At 43.7% G+C, this 26,568-nt stretch overlaps 1 pseudogene; it reads left to right on the top strand.

Annotated features, from left to right (window-relative positions):
• Positions 1-26,029, top strand: part of LOC111960328 (phospholipid-transporting ATPase ABCA1-like) — a 232,665-nt pseudogene extending 206,636 nt beyond the window's left edge.
• The last annotated feature ends 539 nt before the right edge of the window (positions 26,030-26,568 follow it).

Here is a 26,568-nt window from a genome sequence, read left to right as displayed (position 1 = left end):
ACTTATTTGGATGATAAAAATTAAAAAAAGACGTTCCTGTGAAGTAGTGACATGCGACATACACCTAGCTTCCTGAAACGGGTCACATATGGCATGTTACTAGTCAGCCCTATGGGTACGGAAAGGACATTGGGTGTCAATTGAATAAAGCAGCATGGGATGGAGAACAACCAAACCAGAAAAATAATCTTACTGACTTGTTTTGTTTCTTGACTTAAGTCTTTTGACTTAACGTTTGTGTAGAGTAGAAAAATGGTGCCCTATAGTACACAATTGAACCTTTCTCTCTCTCTACCTCTCTCCCTTTGTCTCTTACAGCATGGAGGAGTGTGAGGCCCTGTGCACGCGCATGGCCATCATGGTGAATGGACAGTTCAAGTGTCTGGGCAGCATCCAGCATCTTAAGAGCAGGTGAGGCCTTGACAGCGGCACTAACAGCTTGGCCACAGCCTTAATGCTCTTAATGGGAAAATTCCAATGCAATGTACATCGCGTGAACAACCTCAATTTGTCAGGGCATAGACACTACAAGGTGTCGAAAGCCTTCCACAGGGATGCTGGCCCATGTTGACTCCAATGCTTAGCAGAGTTGTGTCTAGTTACCATGCCCCGTTCAAAAGGTACTTAAATCTTTTGTCTTGACCATTCACCCTCTGAATGGCAGACATACGCCATCCATATCTCAATTGTCTCAAGGCTTCAAAATCCCTGTCTCCTCCAATTCATCTACTCTGATTTGAAGTGTATTTAAAAAGTGACATCAATAAGGGATCATAGCTTTCATCTGGATTCACCTGGTCAGTCTGTCATGGAAAGAGCAGGTGTTCTTAATGTTTTGTGCACTCAGTGTTTAACAACTTATACTGAAGCCCTGCGAAATGAGTGACATACAGAAACGCTATTGATCTTTAGCCTTAGCCTTAGGTGCACTCACATGTACAGTACGTAGRCATGATGCTATCTAAGGTTGGTCTGTATTCTATGAAGGCCAGTACCCTTATGAAGGGATTCCAGTATTAAGCAACAAGGCCCTAGGAGGTGTGGTATATGGACAATATACCACGGCTAAGAGCTGTTCTTAAGTAAGACACAACACAGAGTGCCTAGACACAGCCCTTAGCTGTGGAATATTGGCCATATATCACAAACACCTGAGGTGCCTTATTGCTATAATTATAATATTTTTTATTTATTTAACTAGGCAAGTCGGTTAATTAAGAACAATTTCTTATTTACAATGACGGCCTACCCGGGCGTCGCTGGGCCATTTGTGCGTCGCCCTATGGGACTCCCAATCACAGCCAGATGTGATACAGCCTGGAATCGAACAAAGGACTGTAGTGATGCCTCTTGCACTGAGATGCAGTGCCTTAGACCGCTGCGCCACTCGGGAGCCCATTATATTATCAACTGGTTACCAACGTAATTAGAGCAGTAAAAATAATTGTTTTGTCATACGTGTGATATACGGTCTGATATACCACGACGGTCAGCCAATCAGCATTCAGGGCTCGAACCACCCAGTTTATAATGACTCATACATACAGTGTTTCTCAAAATCAGAGGTGATTATTTCTTAGTGATTATTTCTCAATAACATCATGGACATTTGGTCTAGCCTTAATGGAGCAAGCCACCCTCTCCGTCTCTTAGCYGTGACATGAGTGTGTCCTCATTTTGCAGTCTTTGGGAAATCTGGGATTGATATGTCCATTCTTTTTCCTCCAATGTATGCGTTCAGTTGCCATGAACACTGTGATAAGCAACATTTTGAAATGTATTTTGAATTGAATAAACTTTATTCAATGCAACATGGTGAAGTAAACAAATATTAGCCTACAATTCCATAGAGTGCATTAGCATTAGTCTTGATGTATTATGTTAATAGCGCATGTTGTTTTTTTCACCTTTAATGATGTTGTATTAAACAACTATTGCTATTATAGTATTTTACAGTACAGGGTTAGAGTTAGGGTTCTATCTATGTAAWTAACACACCTTGGTTTTTCCCCTCATTCACGTATTGAATTGAATGACTAAGCATCGTCCGGGTTAGGGAAAAGTTTGGCCGGGGTAGGCCGTCATTATAAAATAAGAATTTGTTCTTAACTGACTTGCCTAGTTAAAGGTTAAATAAATAAATAATGTTTATGAACATGCATCCATATTACTGTAAACCAGGGTTCCCAAACTAAGTTTCCTGGGGGGGGGTCATGGGACCATTTTTGGGACCATTTTTTACCCCTTTTTCGCCCCAATTTCGTGGTATCCAATTGGTAGTTACAGTCTTGTCCCATCGCTGCAACTCCCATACGGACTCGGGAGAGGCTAAGGTCAAGAGCCATGCGTCCTCCGAAACATGACCCTGCCAAGCCGCACTGCTTCTTGACACACTGCTCGCTTAACCCGGATGCACCGTACACCTGGCGACCGTGTCAGCGTGCATATGCCCGGCCCACCACAGGAGTCGCTAGAGAACAATGGGACAAGGACATCCCGGCCGGCCAAACTCTCCCCTAACCCAGACGACGCTGGGACAATTGTGCGACGGCTCATGCGTCTCCCGGTCGCGGCCGGCTGCAACATAGCCCGGGATCGAACCCGGGTCTGTAGTGACGCKTCAAGCTCTGCGATGCAGGCCAAACAAATTCACAATTGTTTAAACAAATCTATAACGGCACATTTTGTCGTGATGCTTTATCCTAGAAACAAAATGCCCGATATCTTCTTCTCTATGACATTCAGAAGCTGAACTAAACATTCTAAACTCAGGACTTAGCTTGGGAAGCAATGTTTTGCAACGTGTGAGTGTCGCTATTATTTATCTATTCACTTTCTGTAAAAAAGAATATGTATAAATAAATTAAGGTTTCATATAAATTCTAATAATATTTTTTTTAAATGCAGATTAATATTCGGGGAAATCGTGTCTCGACTATTTTCCCTATTCATTATTATTATTATTAAAAAGCCTATCTAAAAGATGTCAATAGTCTTGGTAAGCTACGTAGACTTGCAGGAAATTAGTTTCAAAACAACAAAATGTTCGTAGGTCGCTCAAATGAAGACTGTTGGTGGTGTATTTAATAAACAATAACACAAAAGGTTGAGGAACCCCTGGTCTACACCACAATATTTTTTTTGGGTGAAAATAAATCCTTCTTTGACTCTTCCATCTTTACCCGTCCTGTAATGGCCTTTATACATRCCTCTTAACACATTTAGTCAGGCTCCATCTCCAATCTCCCCCTGACCTTAAACCCGGCACTTAAGTATGCTCTCTGATATTCACCTGACATTTTCACAAGGCCAACCCCCTTTTGGGCCATCTCACATGTGGTGATGAGGGTGGCAGTGGGGCCATCCATTATGTTGGGCTGGGGGGGGTTGACATTATTACAGCAGTATCGTGTGATCTTCTAGGAGGACATTACAGACTAAAGGGACGAGGGGGGGTGGCGGGGCGATCCATTTTACAAGTCAGAGAGTGGGAAGAGGACGAGTATGGGTGGAAGGGGAGGGGGATGGGGGAATGTATGCCTATGTTAGGTCTGATGCTGAAATGAGCAACGGGTGTCAAGGATATTTCCCATCAAGAGGGTTGATGTCATATCATCTCTGTAGCCGTTAAATCAGAGAAAAGAGAGCGAGGGGGGGCAGAAGAAAAGGGAGAGAGAGGGAAGAATATAGAGAAGGAGAGAGTGAGAGAGAGGAAGAAAGCGATGGGCTGGTAGTCCCTCCCAGCTGTTGGTGTAATTGACAGATCCTCGGTGTCAATGACTTCCTGTCCTCAGGGACAACGAGGCCGCCCTAAATCATTTGAGAGACACTGTATAGTTACGGGATGAGGGAAGAGGTAGGTGCTGAATGGGTTAACCCGTGCTCTAGTCTACTGTATAGTCTATACTGTATAGTCTATGCTGTCAGCCACAGCCAATCAATCACTCATTTCTCTCACGTCATAGACCTAAGCAGGGGGGAAAAATAGATAAACGTTACATGTGCATTGACAGTTTTTTGTAAGTAATTTTAGGTCACATGAGTTTTTTTTGGGGTGTGGCTGTTGAAATGCTATCGCTCAGTTCTTGCGACACAGTGAATAATTTCTAATTAAGCGTCGCTATCTCTTTCTCGGCTCATGTAATTCATGTTTCATGAGGTGTGGGCCCTGTTAATGACTCGCCGCTGTTTTCCTTTCCACTCTTCCCTCTGCCGCACGCGCCCATGAAATGTGTCCCCAAAGCGGGCGCGGGGGGGAGGGTCGCAGGCAGAGAAACGGGACAGGGAGGGAGGGTGGTAGCAGAGCGTTTGATCGACCATCTTTAAAGTCAAGCTGCGCAAACCACTCGGCAATGTAATCTATCCACATTTACCTGTGGAAGCATGGCATCGCTTTTCTTCTGCTTGTTTATGTAAATGGCCCGGCCATGCTGTGAGGGAGGTGTGTGTTTATGCAACATCTCACTATTACCCAAGTTGTTGCAGATTAGGAGACGGGAAGACTTCCATCAGCGTGTGACTGGAGGGGGTCGAGGCAGGTGGCGAGCCGCTGTCACGCAGTGGTATTAACGACTGACCTGCGTGATGGGCGGGGCTTCTCCCCCCCCCCCCCATCACGGGTGAGAAAGAGTATGGAATCTCTCCACAGGATGCCTCTCACATTTTGACTCCGTATTGTGTGCGTAATACATGCTAGTCCACCTTCTTCCTCTCCATCTTCTCGTCACCCCACCCGCACTCATCCTCCTCCTCCAAAACTTCTCGTTACATTACCTTTATATATTAATCCTCCTGCTGCCTCGCTCTCTTTTTATCTCTCTCGCTCTACTTCCCTCCGCCCTCTCGCTCAGTTGGTGATGGAGCATCAACCCACCCTTGTTTGYGCTGCCCCCTTCAGGCCACACCGATGACCTGTCTTCCCAMCTTCTCATTGGAGCTGCCTGGCTGGCAGCCTCATTGTTTTAACAACACGCCCRTGTATATCAATCAGGTCCAAAAAGAAGCAAAAATATCACCATTCAAATCAGAGAGAAACTTCTTAAAACAGTTAGGGGAAGGATAATGTTTTAAGAGGACGCCCTCCATTATCTGGGTTCGTGATTGTTTTGTCCCTCTCTACCCACCTGCCCCACGACCACGTCGGCTCTGTTGCATTTCCAATCAATCATTCGTCGGAGGAGGAGGAGAGAATTTATGAAAGCCAAAAAGAGAACCGGGGAGATAAATAAGTGGCTGTAAATATACTTTTTACAATCCAGGAGCGTCGGATCCAGTTGAGTCCCAGGTGTTTAGTAGAGTGAAATGAAGTGCACGGCAGTAAAAGACCTTCCATAGCTCCCATATAAGCTGGTCAGGGGAAGGGAGAAGGACGCGGGAAGCTGGTGTTCKTTTCCTGTGACTGACATCATTCATATTTAGTATTTTATTAGGATCCCCAATTAGCCGCTGCCGAAGCAGCAGCGACTCTTCCTGGGTTCCAAACAGGAAATGAAAACTTARCATTCATATGTCTGGAGAATAAGGGTTTATGTGGCTAGCAGGAGCTATATTTCGCTGCATCTCAACGTTTTTTCCTCCGTCCTTACTGAGAGACCCAGTGCAGTCACAAACATGAGTTTCATGTGTTTTATATAACCTCAGTGTACAAAACATTAGGAACACCTGCTCTTTCCGTGGCAAAGACTGACCAGGTGAATCCAGGTGAAAAGCTATGATCCCTCACTGAAGTCATTTGTTAAATCCTCTTCAATCAATGTAGATGAAGGGGAGGAGACGGGTTAAAGAAGGATTTTTAAGCGTTGAGACATGGATTATGTATGTGTGCCATTCAGAGGGTGAACGGGGGGTATGGTAGTAGGTGCCAGGCGCACCGGTTGGTGTCAAGAACTGCAATGCTGCTGGATTTTCACAGTTTCCAGTGTGTATCAAGAATGGTCCACCACGCAAAGGGACATCCAACAAACTTGACACAACTGTGGGAAGCATTGGAGTCAACATGGGCCAGCATCCCTGTGGAACACTTTCGACACCTTGTAGAGTCCATGTCCCAACGAATTGAGGCTGTTCTGAGGACAAAAGGGGTGAAACTCAATATTAGGACGGTGTTCTTAAAGGTTGGTTTGCTCAGTGTATATTTCCACACTGAGGTTGGAATAATACTGTGGAAATGAGGATAATGCTCTTTTAGTGTCAGAGCTGTTTGAAAAGACCACTGAAATTTCAGCCTGTTTTGGTGGGATGGAGTTTTGGCCTCCCCAGTTAATAGACCAATAAGAAAAAGTTCCAAACCTCTCTGCCAATAACAACACATTTTCAGTTTAACTTTCCACTCAGACCACTCCCAGACAGTACACARTTCTTGCTTGAGAAATGTCTCTTATCTAAGAAGCTTATTTTTTTTAACCATTTTAATTGAAAACAGTCAGGTACTTAATTGTTACCCAGCCAGAACTGATTAGATATTGAGATATAAACAGCTGCATTGGACCTTTAAGGGAAAAGARTGAAATAAAATATAAACGAAAGCTGCGAAGTGCATTTAATGCATTAAGGTAATGTTGCGCACAGCGCCGGAGAGTTTTATAAGAGCATCTAAAAGTTGTGATCAATCTAAGGAAGTTGCCTTTGAGATGTCTAATAAATGTGTGCATTGACTATGTGGATTGACTGCGTTGCACTGTAGCTAAGTAATACATTATCTAACTGACTGTTAGTGTCTGAGATGGATGGGRAAATAACACCCCTTAGGGTTTACAATGCATCAGCTGTTATTAATACCCATTGCACAYGGACAGATAATCAAATCAAATCAAATGTATTTATATAGCCCTTCGTTCATCAGCTGATATCTCAAAGTGCTGTACAGAAACCCAGCCTAAAACCCCAAACAGCAAGCAATGCAGGTGTAGAAGCACGGTGGCTAGGAAAAACTCCCTAGAAAGGCCAAAACCTAGGAAGAAACCTAGAGAGGAACCAGGCTATGAGGGGTGGYCAGTCCTCTTCTGGCTGTGCCGGGTGGAGATTATAACAGAACATGGCCAAGATGTTCAAATGTTCATAAATGACCAGCATGGTCAAATAATAATAATCACAGTAGTTGTCGAGGGTGCAGCAAATCAGCACCTCAGAAGTAAATGTTAGTTGGTTTTCATAGCCGATCATTAAGAGTATCTCTACCGCTCCTGCGGTCTCTAGAGAGTTGAAAACAGCAGGTCTGGGACAGGTAGCACGTCCCAGACCTGCTGATACGGTGTGTGAAATCCTCTATGGCCATCGAAAGCATGTGTGTGTATGCATGTRATGTATGTGTACATATTTATGTATGAAGTGTGTGCGTGTACACGTGTCCGTGTGGATTCATGTCTGTCTCTCTGAGTGGAAGCGTGTTTGTGTCCATTCCAGACCTCATCAGTACCATATGTATTTTCAACTCCAGCCTTGAATAAAACATGCCTCCGCACCGTATATATCCATCGCCCGTGGCTTCTCCCTGCTAGGTGATGACCCTTACAGGCGACCTCTGTGTGTGACCCATCGAGGACTTCCTGCCTGATCAAAGCACGGCCACCCAAGCCTGGGGTGTGACCCTTTTCCCCACTCCCTTCAACCCCCCCCCCCCCCCCCGGACACCAATATGGGGGGTGTTTGGTGACCTTTTCCCTCTCTTCCTCAATCTTTTCAAGAGGGGAGAGGGGGGGGAGATGGGAGAGGAGAGTGTAGAGGATAGATGATAGAAGAGAGATGGGATAGAGGAGAGCAAAGAGGAGAGATGGGAAAGGAGAGATGGAAGAGGAGGAGAGTAGAGATGGGGGCAGAGATGAGAGATGGGATGGGAGAGATACTGAGAGGAGAGATTGGAAAGGAGATGTAGAGAAATGCACAGCACTCCAGCAACAGCTTTCTGAAGCTGGAGGTTATGTGCTTGAAATGACACGGGAGGGACTCCAACTGAGTCGGGAGATAAAAGAGGAGAGATGAGATGGGAGACGAAATAGATGGGGGAGAAGAGAGATGAGAGGAGAAATGGGAGAGGGGAGATGAAATAGGAGAGGAGGAGAGTGTAGAGGATAGATGGGAGASGAGAGTGTAGAGGAGAGATGGGAGAGGCGCAAGGATAGATGGGAGAGAGGAGAGGTGGGAGGAGTGATGGGAAAAGAAGAGGTGGAGAGGAGAGGATGAGAGATGGGAAAGGGGAGATGAGAGATGGGAAAGGAGGAAGAGGAGAGATGGTAGAGAGGAGAGGAGAGATGAGAGAGTGGGGGAGAGCATGGAGAGGGGAGATGAGAGGATGAGAGATGGGAAAAGAGAGATGGGAGAAGAGGAGAGGATACGAGAGATGGGAGAAGAGGAGAGGATACGAGATGAGAGTGATGGGAGAGGAGATATGGGAGCGGAGAGATGGGAAAGGGAAGACGGGAGGAGAGATGGAGAGGAGAGATGGGAGAGGAGAATGGAGATGAGATAGGGGAGATGAGAGATGGTAGAGGGGGGAGGAGAGAGTGGAGAGGAGAGATGAGAGGAGACATGGGAGAGGAGAGAGGATGAGCGATGGTAGAGGAGACAGTGGAGAGGAGAGATGAGAGGAGACATGGAAGAGGAGATGAGAGGTGGGAGAGGAGAAAAGAGATGGGAGAGGCACAAAGAGAGATGAGAGATGGAGAGCGGAGAGGAGACGTGGGAGAGAGGAAAGGTGAGGAGTTATGGGAAAAGAGGAGGATGGGAGAGGAGAGATGGGAGAGGAGAAATGGGAGAGGGGAGATGGGAGAGGAGAAATGGGAGAGGGGAGATGGGAGAGGAGAAATGGGAGAGGAGAAATGGGAGAGGAGATGAGAGATGGGAAAGGAGGGAGGAGGAGATGAGATGAGAGATGGTAGAGGGGAGAGGAGAGATATGAGAGGGGAGAGAGGATGAGAGATGGGAAAGGAGAGATGAGCCAGAGGAGAGATGGGAGAGATTGGAGATGAGGGATGGGAGAGTAGAATGGAGAGGAGAGATGGGAGAGGATAGATTAGAGAGATGGGAAAGAGGAGAGGAGACATGGTAGAGGAGCCATGGGAGAGGAGAGATGAGAGAGGATGGGAGAGGGGAATAGATATGAGAGATGGGAGAGTAGAGGAGAGATGGGAAAGGAGATATGGGAAAAGAAGAGAATTGAGAGGAGAGATTGGAGAAGAGAGACAGGAGAGGGGAGATGAAAGATGGGAGAGGAGAGACAGAAAAGAGGACAGAGGGGAGATGAAAGATGGGAGAGGAGAGACATAAAATAGGAGGGATGGGAGAGGATGGATGAGAGGAGATGAGAGATGGGTTAGATGAGAGATGGGTTAGATGAGAGCACAGAGGAGAAATGGTAGAGAGGAGAGGAGAGGAGAGATGGGAGAAGAGAGATGGTAAAGGGGAGAGGAGAGAGTGGAGGAAAGAGGAGAGGAGAGATAGGAGAGAGGATGAATAGATGGGAAAGGAGAGATGAGAGTGGATGATATATGGGAGAGGAGAGAGGAGGATATATGGGAGAGGAGAGATGGGAGAAGAGAGATGGTAGAGATGAGATGGTCAAGGAGAGAGGAGAGAGTGGAGGAGAGATGAGATGGGAGAGGAGAGATGAGAGATGGAGAGAGGTGACATGGGAGAGGAGATATTGGAGAGGAGAGAGTGTAGGAGATATGGGAGAGTAGAGGAGAGATGGGAGAGGAAATAGAAGGGAAAGAGGAGAGAGAGATGGGGAGAAGAGAGATGGGGAGAAGAGAGTTGGGAGAGAAGAGATGGGTGAGGAGAGATTATATAGGAGAGGATAGATGAGAGAGGAGATGAGAGATGGGATAGAGGAGAGCTGGGAGAAGATAGTAGAGAAAAGCGACAGGAGAGGAGAGACGGGAGACATGGGAGAGGAGAAATGGGAGAGGAGCGGAGATATGGGAAAAGAGGGGAGATGGGAAAAGAGGAGAGATGGGGAGAGGAGAGATGGGAAAAGTGGAGAGCGGATAAGAGAGAAGAGAGATCGGAGAGGAAAGATAGGAGAAGAGAGATGGGAGAGGAGAGCAGAGAGGAAGGAGAAGAGATGAGAGATGGGATAGAGGAGAGATGGTAGAGATGAGATGGTTGAGATGAGAGAGGGGAGAGGATAGATGAGTGGAAAGAGTGGATGAGAGGAGAGATGGGAGAAGAGAAGAGATGGGAGAAGAGGAGAGATGGTAAAAGACGAGAGATGGAGACGAGAGAGAGGAGACGTGGGAGAGGAGAGATGATACAGAAGAGGAGAGATGGGGGAGGATAGATAAGAGAGGAGATGAGAGATTGGCTTGAGGAGAAGAGAGTAGAGAAAAGAGATGGCAGTGGAGAGGGGAGAGGAGAGATGGGAGAGGAGAGGATGGGAGAGGAGAGAGGAGATGAGAGGATGGATGAGAGAGCAGAGATGGGATAGAGGAGAGCAGAGATGAGAGGATGGATGAGAGAGGAGATGGGATAGAAGAGAGCAGAGATGAGAGGATGGATGAGAGAGGAGATGAGCTATGGGAAAGGAGAGAGGGGAGACGAGAGTAGAGGAGAGATGGGAGAGGAGTGATGAGGGAGGAGATGGGAGAGAGGAGAGATAGGAGAGGCAAGATGAGAGAGGCGAGCCGGGAGAGGATGGATTGGAGAGGAGAGATCGTGGAGGAGAGTGACTGACAAAATCAATGGGGTCCCCCGGTCAGTAATTCAACCATGATTGCTACAAGTTTAGATAGCTGGCCGCTGGACTAATTTACCAATCGAAAAAATGTTAGCTGACGAGCTAATTAAGTGGCTGTCAGTAACCAGGTTTCCATCCAACCTTTTTATGTGTGTAAAGTACATGTCAGATAAAAAAAAAGTCATTACAGGCCTGATTGAAAAAAAACTTTTTTCTGGATACTTTCCAAATGTTGACAAAACAAAATACGCTAGACAAGGTGGGATATTTTATGTCAGTAAAATGAAAGATGCAAGTAATGTTGTTGGAAATGCTTTTATGTGCAAATATTGATATAACAACCATCAAATCTAAGTAAACTTRGAGTCATGCGATGTTCTGTGGTCCTCCCACTATGACTCGTCTGGAAAGCAAGTAGTTTATTAGGCTACAGATGAAATACACTATAGGGCCAAAAGTACATGGAGACTGCTTCAAATGAATGGATTTGGCTATTTCAGCCACACCCATTGCTGACAGGTGTATAAAATCGAGCACACAGCCATGCCATCTCCATAGACAAACATTGGCAGTAGAATGGCCCATACTGAAGAGCTCAGTGACTTTCAACWTGGCACCGTCATAGGATGCCACCTTTCCAACAAGTCAGGTCGTCAAATTTCTGCCCTGCTAGAGCTGCCCCCGTCAACTGTAAGTGCTGTTATTATGAAATGGAAACGTCTAGGAGCAACAATGGCTCAGCCGCGAAGTGGTAGGCCATATAAGCTCACAGAACGGGACCGCCGAGTGCTGAAGCACGCAGCGCGTAAAAATCGTCTGTCCTTGGCTGCAAAACTCACTACTGAGTTCCAAACTGCCTCTGGAAGCAACGTCAGCACAATAACTGTTAGTCGGGAGCTTCATGAAATGGTTCTCCGTGGCCGAGCAGCCGCACACAAGCCAAAGATCACCATGCGCAATGCCAAGCGTCGGCTGCAGTGGTGTAAAGCTCGCTGCCATTGGACTCTGGAGCAGTGGAAACGCGTTCTCTGGAGTGATGAATCACGCTTCACCATCTRGCAGTCGGACGAATCTATATGTGCGCTCTAGGCAACTTCGCGCAGCTACTATCTACTATGCCAATACCAGAATGGGTACACTCACTATATAAAGCAACAYTGTTTGTGAGAAAACCATGAATTGAGTTGAAAATGTATAGAAACCCATTGAACTTTTTTTTCTGATTCAAGTGCATGGGAATTTAACCGCAAAAKGTATTTTAATGTGCATTATGTCATCACGCACAGCCTTTTTTCTGCAACAAGTCAATTTGATGGAAACACATCTCTCGTGGAAAAATGCACATGTTTGAAAGAATGCCAAGAGTTTGCAAAGCTGTCATCAAGGTAAAGGGTGGCTACTTTGAAGAATCTCAAATATAAAACATATTTTGAGTTGTTTAACACTTTTTGTYGGTTACTAAATGATTCCATATGTGTTATTTCATAGTTTTGATGTCTTCACTATTATTCTACAAATAAAGAAAAACCCTTGAATGAGTAGCTGTGTCCACACATTTGATTGGTACTGTAGGAACAAGTGGTCAATCTGGGATTGGGCAAACAATTGATGAGGGAAGATAACATTTTACATTGTGGTCGAGATTATTTTCTATTCAAATCAAAATCAAATCAAATTGTATTTCTCACATGCTTGGTAAACAACAGGTGTAGACTCACAGTGAAATGCTTACTTACAGGGGCCCTTCCCAWCAATGTAGAGAGAAAGAAAATAGAGAGATAATAGAAGAGCGACAGCAGAAGTAGTAAATCCACAACGAGTAATGATCACTTATATTATTGTGAGACGACCGAAGGGTAGAAATTGGAAAATGAATAATACATACCGCCACTCTCCTGTTGGAGTGTAGCGGAGAAAATAGARCACAGAGAGAAAACAGAAAGAGAGCGAAAATGAGAGAGCGAGAGCTCATTGATCAGCCTCTTCTTTCTGCTGCTGGGGAGCGCCGTTTGATTACACATGTACGGCTGACACCTCTTCTAGCGACGCCCCCGAGCATTATTGGATAAAAAAAATATTTTTTCTTCGCTGAGCTCAGCACCTCTGAAAGCTCAGCTGCGCCTCGCCACTGAGCGCCAGCCGATTTCCTGTCTGGCTCGATCCCATCGCTAAATGGAAGGGGCGTTTGTCTCAGACCCATGATGATTGGATGATGAATCAGACTGGATAAGAGCTAAGTCTCAAAAAGGGTGGGATTTCAGACGACTTCTACTCAGACTGGCTTCTCTGTTGACTTCGCTCTTTGTTCATTCAAACTTTGTACTGAAGGCCTATTTCAAAATGCTACGAGAAGAAGTCCACAGGACTGTGTGATCACAGAATTGGACAGATAAGTCATGGATGGTAAAGAATAGTTGATCTTCTCTCTCATTTGTGATTTCCTATATTAATGTTGATGTTCCATTCTAGCAATCAGAGGAATGAAGAATATGCGTTTTAATCTAGGTTTTCAAATAAAGTATTCAATCAGCACAGAGACATGGCTTGTTATTAGGTGTAATGATGTATTCCCATCGAAAAGCTCTGGGAGTTGACTGTCATTTTGATTATGTACTGCTAGGCTCTGTTCCTATTGCCATGCAGACGAGCGTACAATTTAGAATGAAGAAATGTATTTGGATTCTACGTTGTATGCTAGTATGGACATTGAAACGAAGCCTTAGTACAGCTGAGGCCTACACACCACGTCTCTAATGACTTTTAAGAGGTTGCTGCCTCTCTTTGCATGTAACACTTAACAGCCACCATTGGACATTTTCCACGACTAAATATAACATTAGGGGATTCATTAAGCAGAAAACAATGGTAATAAGAATACTAACAACAAAATAACACTAGTCTCACTAGACTTAGCATAAAATCCATGGAATGTTAATTAAAAGCTGGTAGCCCATTCCAGCTTTGAGGGAGCATTTAATGTCAAAGTTAGAATCATATTTTGGTGGTTTTTATTTGATGTGCCGGTGTATTGATTGGGCTTTATTTGAATTATTAATGTCAGCATACACAGTGTAACTTAATAGAWAGCGAATGAACGCACACCGCTTTATACAAATAGATTCGACGAGTGAATCTCATCATATGCTGATGTGCCTTAAGTAATTCATTGAGGTCTTTGGAACGATGCTTTTGTTTGCACATTCTTAAGAGACCTGGAAATAATTTGATAAGTCAGACTTATCTGATTTTGGATTCACAATAACAATATCATTACTATACTCCTATAGTATGGCCTCATTGCCATACTCCTACCTAATTCTTTTGAGGCAATCAGTTTTTCTGAATTTCTTTTCTGAATATATAAATAAATAATGGGATTGAGACATTGTAATTTGCAGAGGTATACAGTGCCTTCGGAAAGTATTCAGACAACTTGACTTTTTCCACATTTTATTACGTTTCAGCCTTATTCTAAAATTGATCAAATTTAATTTTTTCCTCGTCAATCTACACACATTTTTGCTAATTTATTAAATTTTTTAACTAAAATATAACATTTACATAAGTATTCAGACCCTTTACTCAGTACTTTGTTGAASCACCTTTGGCAGCTATTACAGCATCGAGTCTTCTTGGGTATGATGCTACAAGCTTGGCACACCTATATTTGGGGAATCTCTCTCATWCTTCTCTGCAGATCCTCTCAAGCTCTGTCAGGTTGAGATGATCGATTGGGTTCAAGTCCGGACTCTGGCTGGGCCACTCAAGGATATTCAGACTTGTCCCGAAGCCACTCCTGCGTTGTCTTGGCTGTGTGCTTAGTGTCGTTGTCCTGTTGGAAGATGAACCTTCGCCCCAGTCTGAGGTCCTGAGCACTCTGGAGCTGGTTTTCATCAAGGATCTCTGTACTTTGCTCCGTTCATCTTTCCCTCGATCCTGACTAGCCTTCCAGTCCCTGCCGCTGAAAAACATCCCCACTTCATGATGCTGCCACCACTATGCCAGGTTTCCTCCAGACGTGACGCTTGGCATTCAAGTAATCTTGGTTTCATCAGACCAGAGAATCTTGTTGCTAATGGTCTGAGAGTCTTTAGGTGCCTTTTGGCAAACTGCAATTGGGCTGTCATGTGCCTTTTACTGAGGAGTGACTTCTATCTGGCCACTCTACCATAAAGACCTGATTGGTGGAGTGCTGCAGAGATGGTTGTCCTTCTGGAATGTTCTCCCATCTCTACAGAGGTAATCTAGAGCCCACAGAGGGACCATCGTATTCTTGGTCATCGCCCTTTACCAAGGCCCTTCTCCCCCGATTGCTCAGTTTGGCTGGGTGGCCAGCTCTAGGAAGATTCTTGTGGTTCCAAACTTCTTTCATTTAAGAATGATGGAGGCCACTGTGTTCTTGGGGACCTTCAATGCTGCAGAAATGTTTTGGTACTCTTTCCCAGATCTGTGCCTTGACACAATCGGAGCTCTATGCACAATTCCTTCGACCTCATGGCTTGGTTTTTGCTCTGACAAAAACTGACAGGTGTGTGCTTTTCCAAATCATGTCCAATTAATTGAATTTACAACAGGTGGATTCCAATCAAGTTGTAGAAACATCTCAAGGACGATCAATGGAAACAGGATRCACCTGAGCTMATTTTCAAGTCTCATARAAAAWAAAAATACTMATTTGAAGAATTTCTGTTTTTTATTTTTTATAGATTTGTCAAAATTGTAAATAAAACTGTTTTCGCTTTGTCTTTATGGGGCATTGTGTGTAGATTGCTGATATTTAAAAAAATATTTAATCCATTTTWGAATAAGGCTGTAACGTAACAAAATGTGGAAAATGTCCATGGGTCTGAATACTTTCCGAAGGCACTGTACATACACTAAGAGAGATTTTGAGGCATTCTGAAAACATACTGCATGTCCTTAGATTAGGATTGGCTTTAAAATGGCCTAAACGTATCAAGACATGCACGTATCATTTTAAGTCTGAATAATAGAAAATAAAACTACACACCCGAAMCTTGTCATAGTGGGTGTGTTCCACATAGATTGTACGATCGTTATATAATGTTTTTTTTACCTTTATTTAACTAGGCAAGTCAGTTAAGAACAMATTCTTATTTACAATGTTGACAAACCCGGACGACGCTGGACCAATTGTGCGCAGCCCTATGGGACTCCCAATCACGGCCGGATGTGATACAGCCTTGAATCGAACCAGGGACTGACGCCTCTTGAGATGCAGATGCAGTGCCTTAGACCGCTGCGCCACTCGGGAGATGTGGTTGCTGAGACATTAAACACTTAAACAGTCCAGATAATAAACACTATGCTTGAGTCCCAAATGGCGGCCGATTCACCATAGGGTGCCATTTGGGACACAGCCTACATTAAACAACCCCAGGTATTTTAAAGATCTGATCATCTGTGCAGACCTGTGTTGAAACTGTGTCTGGAATGCAGCCAACGTGTCACACTGTGATCCACTGCTTACATATACAGTAGGTACACCCAAAGCACCATGGGTAATTCTACATGCCAACTCATGGATTTGTCCAAACTCAGGATGTAGCGTCAGCACCTAGCATTAGCACCTTCTGAAGCAGAGCTAACAGCGGYGGGAGGGGGAAGAGAGGGATGGGAGAAAAGCAGTAGGAAGAGTGAACATTCCTTCAGGCCACGGAAAAAAACTCACGAGTTTCTCGGGTGTGCGGAGTTGGCCGACTCCCGGTGTTCATGACGCACCTGTTCCTCGACACGCTGCACCGGATGCACAGGGAGCTTTCAACGAGCCGGGGAAATGAAGATMAATTATGCCTCCCCCCTCCCGCGCTCCCCATCTCCTACGTTCCATCCCTCTATCCGTCCTTCTCCTCCTCTTTCATCACATKATGTTAGCGCAAGGGTACCACCAAATTCAGCACAGTGAGGAAATAGAAGCATATTATTTAAGTGCTGCTGTTAAATTCAGGAGTGTGCACTTTAGCTTGGGTGGTGCATAGACATAAGGCAAGGTGAATATGGAATCAAGGGAATTCGCTGGAGCATACAAAATTGTTCCAAAAGGGCATTTTATGGTGTGTAATTTACCAAACTGCACTAACCTTGGATAACCTCACTTTTTTGTGTGTGTGCGTACTTGTGTGTCAATGGCCAAGTAGAGGTTTCTTATATTTGTCCTGTTTCACACATGTACAAGTGTGTAACCTGTACAAGTGTGTGGTGTGAAATGGAAATATGTTTTTTGCATATCCCACCCTTGGAAAGTGGGGTCACGGCCAGAGATCAGCCATTATTGACGGCAACCCTGGAGCAAATAGGGTTAAGTACCTTGCTCAAGGGCTGACCGACAGATTTCACCTAGTCGGCTTGGGAATTCAAACTAGCAACCTTTCAGCAGCCAACGCTCTAACCACTAGGCTACCTGCCGCGCACATTAGGCAAGGTGAATATCGAATCAGGTGATGTGCTGGAGCATATAAATTGTTCCAAAAAGGCACTAACCTTGGATAACCTCAAGTTTTTGTGTGTGTTTTTGTTGGTTCTTTTGTTTGTTTTGTGTGCATGTACAGTGGGGAGAACAAGTATTTGATACACTGACGATTTTGCAGGTTTTCCTACTTACAAAGCATGTAGAGGTCTGTAATTTTTATCATAGGGTACACTTCAACTGTGAGAGAGAGGAATCTAAAACAAAAAATCCAGAAAATCACATTGTATGATTAAGTAATCATTTGCATTTTATTGCATGACATAAGTATTTGATACATCAGAAAAGCAGAACTTAATATTTGGTACAGAGATCATACGTTTCGTTAGTTCTTGACCAGGTTTGCACACACTGCAGCAGGATTTTGGCCTACTCCTCCATACAGACCTTCTCCAGATCCTTCGGGTTTCGGGCTAGTCGCTGGGCAAAACGGACTTTCAGTCCCTCCAAAGATTTTCTATTAGGTTCAGGTCTGGAGACTGGCTAGGCCACTCCAGGACCTTGAGTTGTTCTTACGGAGCCACTCCTTAGTTACCCTGGCTGGTGTTTTTGGGTCGTTGTCATGCTGGAAGACCCAGCCACGACCCATCTTCAATGCTCTTACTGAGGGAAGGAGGTTGTTGGCCAAGATCTCGCGTACATGGCCCCATCCATCCTCCCCTCAATATGGTGCAGTCGTCCTGTCCCTTTGCAGAAAAGCATCCCAAAGAATGATGTTCCACCTCCATGCTTCACGGTTGGGATGGTGTTCTTGGGGTTGTACTCATCCTTCTCTCTTCCTCCAAACACGGCGAGTGGAGTTTAGACCAAAAAGCTATATTTTTTGTCCATCAGACCACATGACCTTCTCCCATTCCTCCTCTGGATCATCCAGATGGTCATTGGCAAACTTCAGACGGGCCTGGACATGCGCTGGCTTGAGCAGGGGGACCTTGCGTGCGCTGCAGGATTTTAATCCATGACGGCGTAGTGTGTTACTAATGGTTTTCTTTGAGACTGTGGTCCCAAGCTCTCTTCAGGTCATTGACCAGGTCCTGCGTGTAGTTCTGGGCTGATCCTCACCTTCCTCATGATCATTGATGCCCCACGAGGTGAGATCTTGCATGGAGCCCCAGACGAGGTGATTGACCGTCATCTTTGAACTTCTTCCATTTTCTAATAATTGCGCCAACAGTTGTTTGCCTTCTCACCAAGCTGCTTGCCTATTGTCCTGTAGCCCATCCCAGCCTTGTGCAGGTCTTACAATTTTAGCCCTGATGTCCTTACACAGCTCTCTGGTCTTGGCCATTGTGGAGAATTGGAGTCTGTTTGATTGAGTGTGTGGACAGGTGTCTTTTTATACAGGTAACGAGTTCAAACAGGTGCAGTTAATACAGGTAATGAGTGGGAACAGGAGGGCTTCTTAAAGAAAAAACTAACAGTCTGTGAGAGACGGAATTCTTACTGGTTGGTAGGTGATCAAATACTATGTCATGCAATAAAATGCAAATTAATTACTTAAAAATCATACAATGTGATTTCTTGGATTTTTGTTTTAGATTCCGTCTCTCACAGTTGAAGTGTACCTATATCAAATACTTGTTCTCCCCACTGTATGTGTGTGCCTTTTTGTCAGGTCCCATATGCTTTAATTGATGTGTAGTGTATGTGTTTATCCATGTGTCTGGTTTTTCTAGGTTCGGGGACGGCTACACTGTGATCGTGAGGGTRGGCGGCTCRCCCCCCGCTCTGGGCCCCGTGGAGGAGTTTGTCCRCGAGACCTTCCCCGGTAGCGTACTGAAGGAGAAGCACCACAACACGCTGCAGTACCAGGTCCCCCACAGCGAGGGCGCTCTGGCCAGCATCTTCAGCCATTTCACCACTCATCAGCAGAGGCTGGGTGTGGAGGACTACTCTGTCTCCCAGACCACTCTGGATCAGGTAACCAGATTAAACCCTTTATTCAATTGCTGTTCTGGTTGAGGACCATAGAGATTTAATAGTATTTCTATGGTATTTTACTGTATTCTGTTGTGGGGGGACACAGGCTTTTGTTCCATCCCTGTACTAACAAGCCTAATTCATATTTTTTTGTGTATGGCGGTATGGGCGACTCTGATCCTGGAGGGCAGGAGTGTGTGCAGGTTTCTTTTCTTGGCAGGTGTGTTAAGGCTGGAGTAAACATCTGCAGACACTGTGGCCCTCCAGGAGTGAGATGCCCATCCCTTTTAGGCATACATTATCTAAAGAACACATTTCCTTTAAGACTTGTACACTGAATRCTATTAGACTTGATGTCGAATGTCGACTGCCTCACCCCACGTTTCTGATGTGATGTGTGAAGCTTGAGATCTGTTGCAATCAAGCCTCAGTGAGAAAGTGCCTGGTCTTCAAAGCACAGCAGTGAAGGAGTAAGGCTTGACTAGAGCACCTTCAGAGGGRCAAAGGTCACCTGTCCACTCATCCTTGGGGAGGAAAGGAGTGGAAAGAAGGACTGTACAGATAAAAACAAGCCTCAGGGTGAGAGCCTCTCAAAAGCAGCTGCCAGGAGAGGAATGCTGGAATCTTTCAGGAAGGAAGCGAGGTTATAAAAAGAAAGAGTGAAAGAAAGAGTAGGTTGAAAGAAAGAATGAGGAGTAGTGAGTGAGTGAGTGAGTGAGTGGAGTGAGTGATGAGTGAGGAGTGAAAGGAGTGAGGTGCAGTGAGTGAAAGAGTGAGTGAATGAAAGAACGAGAAGTGAGTTGAAAGAAGAGAGAGTGAGTGAAAGAAGAGAGTGAGTGAAGAAAGAAGATGAAGAGAAGAAAGAGTGAAAGAGTGAAAGAAAGAGTGAGTGAAAGAAAGCTGTGTGAAAGAGTGAGTGAAAGAAAAGAAAGAGTGACTGAAAGAAAAAGAGTGGAGAAAGACAAGAGCGAGGAAAGAAAAGTGAGGAGTGAAAGAAAGTGAGTGAGTGAAAGAAAGTGAGTGAGGAAAGAAATGAGTGTGAAGTGAAAGAAAGTGAGTGAGTGAAAGAAAGAGAGTGAGTGAGTGAGAGAAAGAGAGTGAGTGAGAGAAAGAAAGAGTGTAGTGAGTGGGTGAAAGAAAGAGTGAGGTAGTGAGTAGGGTGAAAGAAGAGTGAGTCAGTGAAAAGAGTGAGTGGGTGAGTGAAAGAGAGTGAGTGAGTGAAATAAAGAGAGAGTGAGTGAAAGAGTGAAGAGTGAAGAGTGAAGTGTGTGAAAGAAAGAGTGAGTTGAGTGAAAGAGAGTGGTGAAAGAAAGAGTGGAAAGAAAGAGTGAGTGAAAGAAGGAAAGTGAGTGAAAGAAAGAAAGAGTAAGTGAAAGAGCCTGTGTGAAAGAGTGAGTGAAAGAAAGAAAGAGTGAGTGAAAGAAAAGAAGTGAGTGAGAGAAAGAAGAGTGGAGTGAAGAAAAATGAAGTGAGTGAAAGAAGTGAAGTGAGTGAAAGAATGAAAGAGTTGATGAAAGAAGAGAGTGAGTGAGAGAAAGAGTGAGTGTGGTGAAAGAAAGAGTGAGTGAGTGAAAGAGTGAGTGGGTGAGTGAAAAGAGAGTGAGTGAGTGAAAGAAAGACAGAGTGAGTGAAAGAGTGAAGAGGGGAAAGAAAGAGTGTGTGAAGAAAGAAAGAAGAGTGAAAGAGTGAGTGAGGTGAAAGAGTGAGTGAGTGAAAGACAGAGTGAGTGAAAGACAGAGAGTGAGTGAAAGAAAGAGTGAGTGAAAAGAGTGAGTGAAAGTTGAAAGAAAGAGTGAGTGAGTGAAAGAGTGAGTGAAAGAAGAGAAGTTGAAAAGAGTAAGTGAAAGTGTGAAAGAAAGAGTGAGCGAGTGAGTGAAAGAGTGAGTGTGTGAAAGAAAGAGTGTGTGAAAGAAAGAGTGAGTGAAAGAAAAGAAGTGAGTGAGTGAAAAAAGAGAGTGAGTGAGTGAAAGAAAGAGAGTGAGTGAAAGAGTGAAAGAAAGAGTAGTGAAAGAAGGAAAGTGAGTGAAAGAGAAAGAGTAAGTGAAAGAAAGTGTGAAAGAGTGAGTGGGTAGTGAAAGAAAGAGTGAGTGAAAGAAAAAGAGTGAGTGATAAGAGAAAGAAGAGGAGGGTGAAAGGAGTAAAGAAAGAAAGAGTGAGAGAAAGAAAGAAAGAGTGAGTGAAAGAAAGTGAGTGAGTGAAAGAAAAGTGAGTGAGTGAAAGAATGAAAAAGAGTGAGTGAAAGAAAGAGAGTGAGTGAAAGAAAGAGTGAAAGAGTGAAAGAACGTGAGTGAAAGAAAGAGTGAGTGAGTGAAAGAGTATGTGAAAGAAAGAGTAAGTGAAAGAAAGCTGTGTGAAAGAAGTGAGTGAAAGAAAGAGTGATGAAAGAAAGAGTGAGGTGAAAGAGTGAGTGAAAAAGTGAGGGAAAGAGTGAGGGAAAGAAAGAATGAGGTGAGAGAAAGAGTGAGAGAGGAAAGAGTGAGTTGAGTGAGAGAAAGAGAGAGTGAGTCAAAGAAAAATAGTGAGTGAAAGAAAGATTGTGAGAAATAAATAAAGAGTAGAAAGAAAGTGAGAGAAAGAAAGAGTGAGTGAAAGAAAACAATAGAAAGAGAGGGAAAGAGAGAGAGAACAAACAATGCGGCCATTCTGTAATAGACCATACTGTATTTACCAGATCACAGAGAGTAAATAAATCACATGCTGGCTATAAGGTCACTGCACTAAAACACAAAGGGGATAAAAACCAACACCTTTGGGGGACTGAGACCAGACAGTCACCTTTCAGCTGGTGATTTATTGATGACAGTCCTGACCTATTGTACTGTAAGACCTGGCTCGCACTACAATTAATATTGATCCGGCCCCAAGGCTGAGGCGTTAATGCCTATATTGAAAGACATTGGCCGTGTCCGAAATCTGTCTTACCKACTACTTAATAAAACAACATACTGTGTACTAATCATACTATATACTATTTAGATCGTACTGTTGTGTAGTAAGCAACAAATATAAAGAAACTAGGCTCACCCATACTGAGAATGTGTCATCTAATATGCAATGGTGTTGTTTCCCAACATTTATCCATTTTGGTACAGCCCGTCCCCTTATCTGATTATCAGCTGATTATCAAGTATGTATCAGCTGATTATCAAGTAAGTAGCCGGAATGAGTCATAGGAGCAGGAGCCTAGCTCCTTACGAAGCAAGTACGGGTATCCAGATACGGCATTGTCCAAAAGCCACTGAACTTATGAAGTACATGATTCACTGTACCGCTAGACTGTACTTTGTTGTGAATATTGTTCTCTCAAACTGAGTTTTTCACAAATTGAAAACACAATATTTAACTTGAGCACGAGGGTGCTATTTCTCAACTGTATGTGTTAGACATTATCTTCACCTTCATGGGAAAAAAAGGGTTACCTTTTGCCTGATAATGAGGACGAGCACTGATGCAGTGATAACATTACCATCTTCTATGTTCCCGGATTGACACCTAAAATGAAGTGGCACGTCGTTCATTTTTAACGTGCCTTACATCCCTGGAAAAAATGTGATTTTCCACCACAGAGAGCATTTCAAAGACAACGGAACAAGCTAGCACATAGCTGGGCATGGACTGGGACGGCCTGTATTTWAAAAGTTCACTGAGGCGTGCGTGTGCCGCGCAGGGACTCCACCTCCAGAGCGGCAAAGGTTAATTGAGCGCCTCTGCATCCTTCTCATCCTCGCCACGCGTCGGCAGCCATGTAATAAACACCCAAATGCCCCCTCGCCATAATTAATGCCCACACCCATCTTTTATGAACAAAATGTCAGTCACGACCAATGGAGCATGTGGTCTAAGTTATAATAAACGAATGGTTAGAAGATGAGAGGTGATTAGAGAAACATGTTTGTAGCGAGTACAGTGGGGAAAGAGATGTGTTATTACTGTGTGTGCYGTATGAAATGCTAGTATTTGAAAATGACACATGCACAGTTCCACAAATCTAAAGTCTTTGAGCAGATGCAGGATATTAAATATCTTCACCGTATGATTGAACTATGCAGGATATGTATGCTCTCATGTGGGTTGTTGGTGACAACATTTTGACCACTTACGTAGGTCTACATCAGGTCTGTCATACGGAGCGCTCTATTGGTTAGAATGCGTTCATAAACGCAACATTGTTTCCAGCCTTGACAAATATACAGTAGACARCTTCAGAAGTGTAGCGGTATGTGGTCTGGATATTGTATTGTCTGTCAAACTCTGAAATTGAAGGTCAAAAGCATCAATGTTTTAAGCCTCTTCGCATACTGTATCCAACCAATGGCATCTGGGGTCAAGGGTGAAATAATCCTCCTGATAGGCGGAGTTGAAGAAGGCATTGTTGTTTTTCAACTTCCTCATTTTCTCCCTGACAAGATGTCACAACCGTCAAGTTATTGAWTGGAAACTGRAARAAAAAAAARTTGTCAGACATTTTTTGTAAGGAAGCCTTTTGCTAAACTTGAAACTTGTCAGTTGTCAAACTTGTCAAAAGCCCAAAGAGCCGAGCACTTACAGTTCTTCACTGCGCAAGTCCTCCCCAATTTAACAGAACGTTTCTTGAAACAGGATCTAACACTCAAGGTCCTCCTCCATCAAAGGTATCACATACTTACCGTCCCGTCTGACTTTTCTCTGGAGTCTCGACCCAAGACTTTCTAGTTCCAATGAAGATGGCCGACATTATCTGACACTAGAACGGATCGGGGAAATCGGTGGAACCCTCCCCTTYCTTTTCAAATGAAACATGCCAGCCTGATAACAGCCAGTTATATCACAACTRTTGCGTTGTACTAGGCTTTCACTTTGACACTGAAGCTAGAAGAGTGAATTTGATTCCACCAGGGATTCAGAAGATGCCTGTGGAGGAGAGGAGGAGGAAGAGCTGAGGAGGGGTAGTGGGTGGTGGGAGTTTTTTTGTTTGAATCATTTTGTCTTTGCTGCCGAMAGGAAATAGAAGAGCACTTGTTCTATGCCCAGAAGGGGACCGTATACATATTGTGTGGCATTATTTTATTGGCTGTAACTGTTGAGGAAGATATACTTCATAGGTAGTGCCTAATGGACTTGGCGTAGATAAAAAATAAAAAAAATCTATCACTTCCCCTGTAAACGGTTGTTTCACTGCAGAAACAGTTTAAGTGGCTCAGATAGCATGGTATAATAGTAGTCCGGTTGATCCGTTGTTATACAATCTGGCCATTCCACATTTCCTCTTATAGTACATGTAGTCACGTCGTATCTTAATGTATATATGGTGGCCTTAACAGGCTTTTTTTGTTTTACGTCGTGTCCTTCTTTTTTAATACTTTACCTGATGAAGACAAGCTTTTACTGTTGTTTCCCCATAAAGCAGACCAAGGTTGAYGTCTGACTCCTTTTCACCGTGAATAAAGAAATTGTTGGGGGAGGTAATAATTAGCAGGATGCRTTCTGTATGTTTCACAGTGAAGTGTAAGATATTTAAGGATACTTCATAGAAACGTCGTTAGAAGGAGCAGATCGAATATGCTGATTGACTTTCGGTTTAAATGTTGAAATAMTTCTGAAAACAAAACAATCTTTAAACAAATTTGAAGCCCATTCATATGAACAGATGTGTGTGTTTTACATGCAAGGACGTTCTATCTACAGCTACTCTTACCACCATGTCTTCATCCTCAGGTCTTTGTCAACTTTGCGAGGTACCAACAGGAGGAGGACAATCAGGCCCTGCAAGCTTATGACAACAAAGTGGACGTGTCCGACGAAATGCCAATGGAAACTCGGATCTCAACCGACTCAACTGTACCAGAGAGCRTCTGAGTCACTTCAGATTCCATCACTAAATGACAAGCACTGTTTATCTCAGGTCTAAGCTTGTAGATAGCTTTTGTATGTTTTACTTGTGCCATCTGCCATAATGACATTTTGCTATGTTAATATTCAAATGTTAAACGTGAACAACACATATAATGGAATTCAACACCTAGCAGAGCGAAATAAAAATGTGATTGGGCTACCTGCATCAGAGGAGTGTGAGGTCATCAATGTTTAGATTAGTTACTGTTATTTTCGGGAATTGCTTGATTATGAAAAACAGAAACACAGATTTTCGTCAGACCTTGTCCTGTTTGCCAAATGATATGGCTAGGAAACACCTCTTCCTCAAAGGTCAACACATTGATTCTATTATGTTGCCCCTCGACATTCTCTTAYGATTGTTGTACTGCTGATAAAACAGTGAATGCTTCCCAAATGGTACCCTATTCCTTTTACAGTGCACTACGTTGGACCCGATCCCTATGGATCTTCCAGGAGCAGATATTTACATGTTATCCTCTCCTTCATTCCAAAATTAGAATGGCGGGCCTGCTTTGCAAAATATGCTTTGTGTGCAATACGGAGTCGAGAGCCTTCCAGTGTGTATTTGCAGGATAAATTTAGCCTACCCTCTAACCCAAGAACTTTGTGAAGAAGAAGTATTTGTTTCCATTTTTGTTTATTTTCGACTACCCAGGTAGATATGCGTATAATATAACTGTATTTGGAGAAAATGCGGGTAGTTTTTAACAATGGTGAAACCACCAAACACTTTTTTGACAATACACACATAGACACGCATATATTACAGCTATATTGAGAGTGTGAGTAGACCTTTTTTAACAATGATGAAACCACACCAAGCACTTTGTCAATTTGCCTACATTACCTTGCAAGTGSAATTAGCACTTTCTTTCTAATGCAAATAGCTTCTCTGTATGTTTCAAATAAACTAGGGTTTACTTTGAGAGCCCAATGTAATTTGTATGCCGTTCAATGTCTCCTGTATTACTATCTGGTTCATTGCAAAGAATAAGGAATCCCATTTGTACTGAATATTGCTTTATTCCAGGACAGATGATTAAACATTTGCACAAATTGGCAAGCAACTAGAAGTTGAATTTGTAGATCCACAGCTTTATTTCCTCCGGGATTCATTGGGCCTTGTTTGGAAGTCACTTTTACCCACTTGAGAGATATGTGGCAGCCACTTTTGACTCTGCTGCTTGAATAAGTGCACCATTATTTTATTCTTTGTTTAAAACTCMATTTTTAATCTATCTTTGTTGTGTAACTCACAAGTGCAGCATTTCAGCTTTGACATAGAACTCTGCAAATGGTTCGATGGTGAGTTACTTGTTTATAGCCAAGTGGACAGTAGTTTACCATAATAAACTAATATCTTCCCCCTGCTAACCTTCTTTTTTTTTTTTTCAAACACCAAGTTCCCTCAAAATACTTTTTATTCCGTTTTATTAACAGCATTTAGATGTGTCAAAAGAGCATCAAAAAACTACATTTTTCTTTCTCAATGTGCACGTAAACTATGAAAACCATGAATAAACAATGTCCATTTTGACAGTTATGAGAAATCAGCACTCTTCTCCCCTGAAACACTGCCAGTCCTGGCCATCCTACCCATAGGCCTTTGCTCTCTTTG

The sequence above is a fragment of the Salvelinus sp. IW2-2015 genome, linkage group LG37 (genome assembly GCF_002910315.2).
Source record: "Salvelinus sp. IW2-2015 linkage group LG37, ASM291031v2, whole genome shotgun sequence".
NCBI classification, from domain to species: Eukaryota; Metazoa; Chordata; class Actinopteri; order Salmoniformes; family Salmonidae; genus Salvelinus; species Salvelinus sp. IW2-2015.
Note: the sequence above shows the minus strand (reverse complement) of the source record. Positions and strands in the feature narration are given on the sequence as shown.